The following is an 8,183-nucleotide window of genomic DNA, read 5'->3' as shown; positions in this document are numbered from 1 at the left end:
TTAAGTGCATGTAGTATTTTCAACATTTGCTTCTCATAATTAGCTCGCTTGAGATGTAGCAGTAAAAATACCCAATCACCTACATCAAAACATTTTTCACTATGATGTTGATCTACCTCTTGTTTCATTTGATTTTTCACTGAAGTGGCGTTACTATCCTTTAAAAGTTGGAGAACTTGTTGTTGATGCTCAATGTGATCTTTCTCTGCTTGAACCTTTTTCTTCTTGATATATCCTTCTATCTCTAGAGTTTGAGGAGTGGTAATTTCTTCCAATACTTTAGAAGATATGGTCGGATTCATTTCTTGATGCTCGATGTGATCTTTCACTTCTTGAACATTTTTCTTCTTGATATGTCCTTCTATCTTGATAGTTTTAGGAGTGGTAATTTCGACCAATGAATTACAAGATATGGTTGGATTCATTTCTTCTTTCTCGATGTGATCTTTCACTTCTTGCACCTTTTTCTTCTTGATATGTCCTTCTATCTTAACAGTTTTGGGAGTGGTAATTCTTGCCAATAGTTTACAAGATATGTTCTGATTCAGTCCTTCTTTCTCTGGGGTGGGGTCCTGGCGTATATCTTCTTCTTTCGATGTTTCTTGATCCTTTTCTTCTTCCTCCTCATATTCTATGTAAAATAATTTCTTCTCAGTAGACTTATGACCTTTAGTGCATTTGCTATCACAATTGTAACAAATCCCTTTTTCTCTTTTTTCTTCTAATTGTTGTGGTGTAACCCTTGTAGGTTGTGGAAGGCTAGGAGAAACAACACCTCCATCTTTATAGTTGTGAGGGGTACGCTTCCTGGTTTCCATAATTTTTCTTTCCACTAGGTCACAAATCCCTTTTACTCTTTCCAATTGTTGTGGTGTTGCTCTAAAGAAGGTGTTGCTCTTTGTATCCTCATAAAGTGCTATCATTTCCTCCGTGAAAATTGACTACGTTACAAGTTTTTTACGAGAACAAATCCCTTCGTACCATAAAAATTGATCTGGTTCTGAATATGAAGATGCAATACATAGCTTTTTTAACAGTTGTACTCCATGTATATCAATATATTGCTCCATCTAAAGTATCCAATTTACCGGATCCTTGCCATCAAACTTCCTCATCTTGCTTTTTCTTGATTTTAGGAGCTCGACCTTGAAATGACTATAACTCTATACTTTCAGAGCTTTAAGTTCTGAAATTGTGACCTGTAGTAGCCTTTTGTGTCCTCTTTCTAATGCCACAAGTCTGATCCAAATTGAATTCTCTAAGAAAGAGTTATGCACAATCTCCCAAGATGACCTGATTATAGACCTTTCCAGAAGAGCGAACTTGTATGAAGTGCCACGTGTCACTGTTTTGACTTTTGGATATAAAAAAGATACACAAAAGACTATAGTCTGTCCTCTTTCTGTAACTTCTTATGAAATTTCAATCCGATCCCCAAAGAGAAAGTTATGACGATTTTCCCCAGGTCACCTGTTTGGAATGTAATTCAGGAGTCAGCAAAAAGGCCAAATTCCTCAGATCATATCTCTGCAAATATAGTGTGAAAAGCTCTGAAATTTGAACCCAAGGCTTAGGCGATTTCTTCTCAAATGGGGTTTTTTTTGCGACTTCTGAAACGTCATATAAAAAACGTTATAGCGAAAATTCCACGATGACCTATTTGGAGCAACGAAACCCTAGAATCCAAATCTCTGATACCAAATGTTATGAAACCATCTCAAGAAAAGATAGATCAACGCCTTATAATTCAGCCTCTTCGAGGGGGAAACCTCCTTTACATTACATAAATGAACAATTCTTCAATGATTCAAATGAAAAAACCTCCTTTCTATATATAGGAGTCCAAGGAGTCACAATATAATCCAGCCGACCTAACAGTGATAATATAAAGCCACAAAAATAACAATAGAGGGATTCTATGGGGCACAGTAATAACAATATGGGCGCTACATGGGTACATCAATATAATAAGTGGGTTGTAATAATAACAATAAGGGGTTACACTAATAGTGTAGGGGCCTAACACTCCCTAAAGGAGCACTTGAGCAGTAGGATGTATGCAAAGGATGTACCTTGGGGAAGTACATAAAATCCTCATTTCATGATCGAGACAAAAAAGCGCACGCATTCTAGGAAAGGATCCACTTTGATGTTCGTGGACCTTTCTTGATAGCCTCCACTACCTAGCACAAATATTTTGTCCTTTTTATTGATGACTTCTCACATAAGTGTCAGATATCTTTATGAGGAAGAAAGATGAGACATTCTCCAAGTTCGTAGAATTCAAGGCACTAGTTGAGAAAGAAACCAGCAAGAAGGTGAAGGATCTTATTAGAAATAATGGAGGTGAGTATGTGTTGAATGAATTTAAAAATTTATGTGCGAAAGAAGGCATTCGATGAGAGTTAACAACACCCCACAACCCACATCAGAATGGGGTGGTTGAAAGAAATATCCATAGCATTTTGGAGCAACGAGGGTGATGTTGCATAACAAAGGCCTACCTTTGCATTTGTGGGTTGAGGCATGAAATACAATAGTCTGTTTGTAGAACTGAAGTTCTCATCAGATTCTTGGCATGATTACACCAGAGGACGCTTTCTAAGGAAGAAATCTGGATGTGCGCACTTCAAGATTTTTGGAGCCTCTGTTTACTACCATGTCTCCAAAGACTCAAGGAATAATATTTAGTTGACTGCATAATTCAGGGTATTTGTGGGTTACACAAAAACTCCCCACAACTAACATGTGTACTTTCCATCACTCATAATGATAGTTTTGTGAACGGATGTAAATTTTGATGAGGAGAAATCTATGTGGTGCTCTCTTGAGAGCGAGATTTAGATGGCACTAAAAGATGAGATTTTAGCTCAAAAAGAGGAACCTTAGGAAGTTGTAGAGCAACCAGAAATTGTGGAGCAGAGAGTCGACACATTCACTAAAGCAAAACCTCCAGAGAAGGCAGAAAAATAACTAAGGAAGTTGATAGATTTGTGCAAGATGTGAGGGAGAATGTGGGATATCCTTCAAATTTATGTAAGAAAAGGAGGTCATCTGAGAGGTACACTCGCTACATGGCTCTTATGACTGAGCTTATAGAGATTGAGAAATCCCATTTTGAGGAAGAAATAGAGCAACCTGTATGGGTTGACGAAATGTTGGAGGAATATGAATCCATTGCAAAGAACTGTGTTTGGGAAAAGGTCCCAAGAACAACATATAAATCAATAGTGGGTTTGAGATGGATCTTCAAGGTGAAGCAAGCAACAAATGGAAGCATAGGGAAGTATAAGGCCAAATTTGTGGCCAAGGGGCACTCTCAAGTTGAGGGAATTGACTATCAGGAGACATTTTCTCTTGTAGTAAGGTACTCATCCATTAAATCAATTCTTGGTCTGACTACATAGATGGGGTGGAATATCCACCATATGGGTATAAAAACAACATTTCTAAATGGGGTTATTAAGGAGGAGGTGTAGATAGAGTAACAGAAAGGTTTTGAGACATTTGATCAAGAGTCTCATGTGTGCTAACTCAAGTGAGCATTGTACGATATCAAACAAGCACATTGTGCTTGGTACACCAAGATCGATAGCTATCTCACCAGTTTGGGCTTCACCATAAGTGAAGCAGATGTGAACCTCATCACATATGGATAGAAGGAAAATTTCTTATTATTGTCTTATATGTTGATAATTTTATTTTAACTAGTGATGCACCATTGACCATATCTTACAAGGAGGACCTTGCAATGGAATTTGAAATGAAGGACATGGGTCTCATGCACTAATTTATCGGGTTGGAAGTATGACAAGATGATGGGAAATTATTTGTCTCTCAAGACAAGTATGAAAATGATATACTGCAGAGGTTCTACATGGAGAGTTGTATACCCATAGAAACGCCTCTAATGAACAACTAGAGGAAGGAGGATGCCACTTCAGGTGATGTGGATGCTACCATTTATTGACAACTAGTGGGTCCACTCATGTATCTTGTGAACACATGACCAGATATGTGATGTGCAGTCAACGAGCTAAGCCAAGCTATGGTTATGTCAAGCAAATTATTTTGGAAGGGAACTAAGCATGTTTTACGGTACCTCATAGGCACTACCTAGTTTGGACTATGGTACAGACGAGCAAAGGGAGTGAAGTTGTGCGGCTTCACTGATGCAGATTGGACACGAAGTCCATTAGAATGAAAGAGTACATAAAGTGTAACTTTTAGTGTTGGTTCCATAGTTGTTTCTTTGTATGACAGGAAGAAAAGAATTGTGGTGCTCAGCTAGACAGAAGTAGTATACATGGCTACAAGTCAAGAAACATGTGAGGTGATATGGATGAGAAGATACTTGTTGGACTATTTGATTAAATGATGGATCCAATTGTGATAATCAGAGTTGCATCAATCTCTCTAAGAATCCTATATTTCACTAGCGATCCAAGAATATAGATATCCAATATCACCATTTATGAGACTATGTCTAGAGGCAGGTGATATTGCTACACTCCATTCTAATAAAGGAGTAAGATGTTGACATTTTGACAAAAGATTTGTCAAGAGGGAAGTTGAAAATTCTTACATGTACGATAGAGGTGGTTGATAATCCCGTTCTTGTGGAGAGGGTATCTTGTAAGGTGTAGCAAGAAATTCTCAATTTGATTTTTCCTTGATTAAATTGAGAAAATTTGAATTTCAACATAAACAGACAACTTGGATGCAATTAACTTGTGTGACATGTCTTGTGTTACCTGGTTTACTCAGTAAATCCGAGTCGGAGGAGTTAGAGTTTAGTTAAGCATGTATGATTTCTAATTTGTATCAATCAAAGTTAGATATCTCAAGTTGTTTTTAGTTAAACTAGTTCCAACTGCTTGAGGAACTAGTGGAAGGCCAATTGTGTAGTGGGACTTCAGTCAAAATCAGTGATCATCCAGTTAACTGATCAATCTGGTGGAGGGAAATTATCTATGACAACATTTGCAAGAAATAAGACGTTGAGGATAAAATATTTGATTTTGGAAGAATTAGTCACAAAATTCACAAGGGCAGTAATTTTGGCTGCAGGTGTGGAGGTACATGGATTAAATGTAATTTTGGCTGTAAGTGTGTGGGTAGACAAGTCACAGTTACTCCTTTGATTTTTGTCGATGATGTGTTACTATTTCGTAGATTTACCTCTTTTGATTGGTCTCTAGACTCCTTATGAATAATATTAAATCTCATATGATTTCTTCTTACCCAGATGGTGCATTGGTACTCGAGATTTATCATATTTTTGGTGTGATCTCCACTACACTAGATGCATATTTTAAATATCTTAGATTTATACTCCAACCTAATTGTTATGGAATTACGGATTGGAGCTGACTTATAGAGAAAATCCAATGTATAATTTTATCATGGGTACACAGGTGTCCCTAGGAGGCAGGCTGACTCTAGTTCGAGTAGTCCTTCAGAGCATCTCCGTATATTGGCTTCATATTTTTGCTCTGCCTAAGAATATCAGTAAATGTATCTTTCTAGCTTCATCTTGGTATGGGACAATTTGTGTCATAAAGGATAGAGTGGGCCTGGTTGTTGTTTACTCTATATGGAGGCGATGGATGACCATACTCATCTATTTCTTTGATTCTCCTTAGTAAAATCAATTTGGAATGGTGTATTTAATATGTTGCATTTACAGGTAGATTATAACTACTCTTTTGTGGTTTATCGTATTAAGGACTAGATTATTGAATATAAAAAATTTGGACAACTTCCAATATACATTGGGGTTTTGACCCAAAGAATGCACTACTGTCCCAAGCTCCTTTATTGTGACACATCCACCTCCATCCTTGTAACAAAATCTAGAAGCCTCCCTGAACTTAGACATAACCTCGATCCCACATTCCTTTAGTACATAAAATCCTTCTCTCATTTTCTGACAATACCTATCTACCCTCCATCCCATATTCTTTCACGAGCCCTGTGTAAACCACCATTTCATTCAAGGATGGGGATTTTGATGCCTACTCTAACCATATTTGTTAGATAGCTTCTCCCTTTTCTTTCTTATGGTTTCTTGAGTTGGCCTCCTCTAAATATTCCCTACTCTCCTTAAATTATTTGGAAGGTAGTCTTTGGCTGCTAACACCATTTTACCGGAGATCCTTGACATTTCCCTTGAAATTTTGATTCGACCCCATGATCTATTTTATGCCAGTGAGTCAAAAGCTTTAGATTTCTTTTCCGCATATTCATTCATGACCAAGCACTATACCACTAGGTATAAGAATATTGTGGTTACTATCACCATAATAAATGTATATTGTATTTTATAGGAGATAAGGATTGTATATTTCCCTTTGGGGCACTCGAAAAATATTTTGATGCACCCTATTTCTCTAACACGCTAGTCTACTTTATGACCTTAAATCCCATTCCATGTTCATCCATGTGGATGCACTCTATGATGTTATAGGACAACCTAATGTCCTTTTCAACTCCCTCTCATCTTCCTGGCCATGTTTTCTAGGACTTGTGTAGCCAACAAGAAATTTGGGAGATGAATGACATCAAGGTAGAAAATCAAGGGGTTTTCAAGTCATTTATTTAGGGTTCTCACTAGAATAGTCCCACCATATGATCCACCCAATCAATAAATTGGGGTTTAGTTCTATTTCAATTAATTATTAGATGATGATGGTGGGCCATGATTCCAAGTTAAATGTTATGAATCTTCATAGGATATTATTGGAGATACTTTAGGAGACACCTCTTCGGCTAAAGGGTTAAGGAAGGATTTTGACTTCAATATCAGGACATCAATCATATCCTCAACATTTCTACCATCAACGATATCCTCAACATATTGAACCAACAATCAAGAAGACAACTAAGGTGAAGCATGGGCATCCTCTCTTGCCCATGTTGTCTAGGATATATATCAATCTATCAATGCCTCTACACTCAACCAACTGTGCATCAATAAAAATTTTGGTTTCCCCACTATCCACCAAGATGGATACACATTGTCCATGGATTGTGCCTTTGATTGCCAAAATTTCAAAATTGGGATTTTCCATGTCAAAATTTTAATTCAAAATTGACCATGCATTGGAAGGCCATTAACCCAATATTAGGACATAAAAAAAGAATAATTTACACAATACCAAATACAATACATACAATGAGTTTTATCTCACAAGGTATCTAGATGCTAATTGAGCAAGTTCACATGGAGAGAGAAAGGCAATGTCATGATACATTGTTCAATTTGTAATCAAGAGCATTATCTTGGATAAGGGAGAAGTAAAATTTAGTTTATTTCTCATATACAAAGGAAAAATTATGAATCAATGTCAAATGCCTTTCGTGAAGCAATTTTGTTGTAAAGGGTGTTAGAAGGCTTGCATTGTATGCAAGACCTACACACCATACTAGATTGTGTTAACCATGTCTAGTGATCTCAAATTTCATGAGAATGTCCAATGAGTGACCATAAATGAGGTGTGTCAGAGTGGCTAATAATCATAGCTTATAGTGGATGACTGTCATCGTACATAACATCCATGGTCCAAGTCATTTGTTTGGTGCCCAATGTTGGTGAATCATTGCATTGCATCATGGTAGCATATCTTGCCTTTTTTAAAGCAAAAATATATTGAAAATAAACTAAGCTATGTCTCATGCAAATGTTTAATATTGTTGTGTTGTGAGTGGTTTGCATATTATATGTATCATATATATATAATCACTTATTTCAAGCATACTTTAAGAACTAAAGGAAGAGGTGCAGGGCCTTGCCATAAGAAGGACTCCCACCAACTCCTCTCCTCGTAGAAATTTTTCAAATGTTAGCCCATAAATCAAACACATGTCCTTGTTTCTCTAGTTTGGAAACCATTGGATGGATATGACAATGAACTCCTCCCAACCAATGCTTTAAACATCTATTGAATTCCTTTGATTAGTATGTATAAATAATTTTTATTGATTCATGGAGAGGTGCGAAATATAATTTTGCATTGACATAATACACATACCAAATTTAACCCGTGGTAGCCAAAATTTCAGCCTTACAACTCTCTCATCCAATATTAAATACTTAACTAATTAGTCAAGGGGTAATCTCCTTAACAATATATTAAATATTATAAGCATTCATATATTCGGCCAATAGAAATACTTCTGCA

Source organism: Pinus tabuliformis, chromosome 4_2, assembly GCF_031772625.1.
Source record: "Pinus tabuliformis cultivar Carrire ecotype Pingquan chromosome 4_2, CPIR1, whole genome shotgun sequence".
In the NCBI taxonomy this organism is placed as follows: Eukaryota; Viridiplantae; Streptophyta; class Pinopsida; order Pinales; family Pinaceae; genus Pinus; species Pinus tabuliformis.
This window is presented reverse-complemented; position numbering follows the sequence as displayed.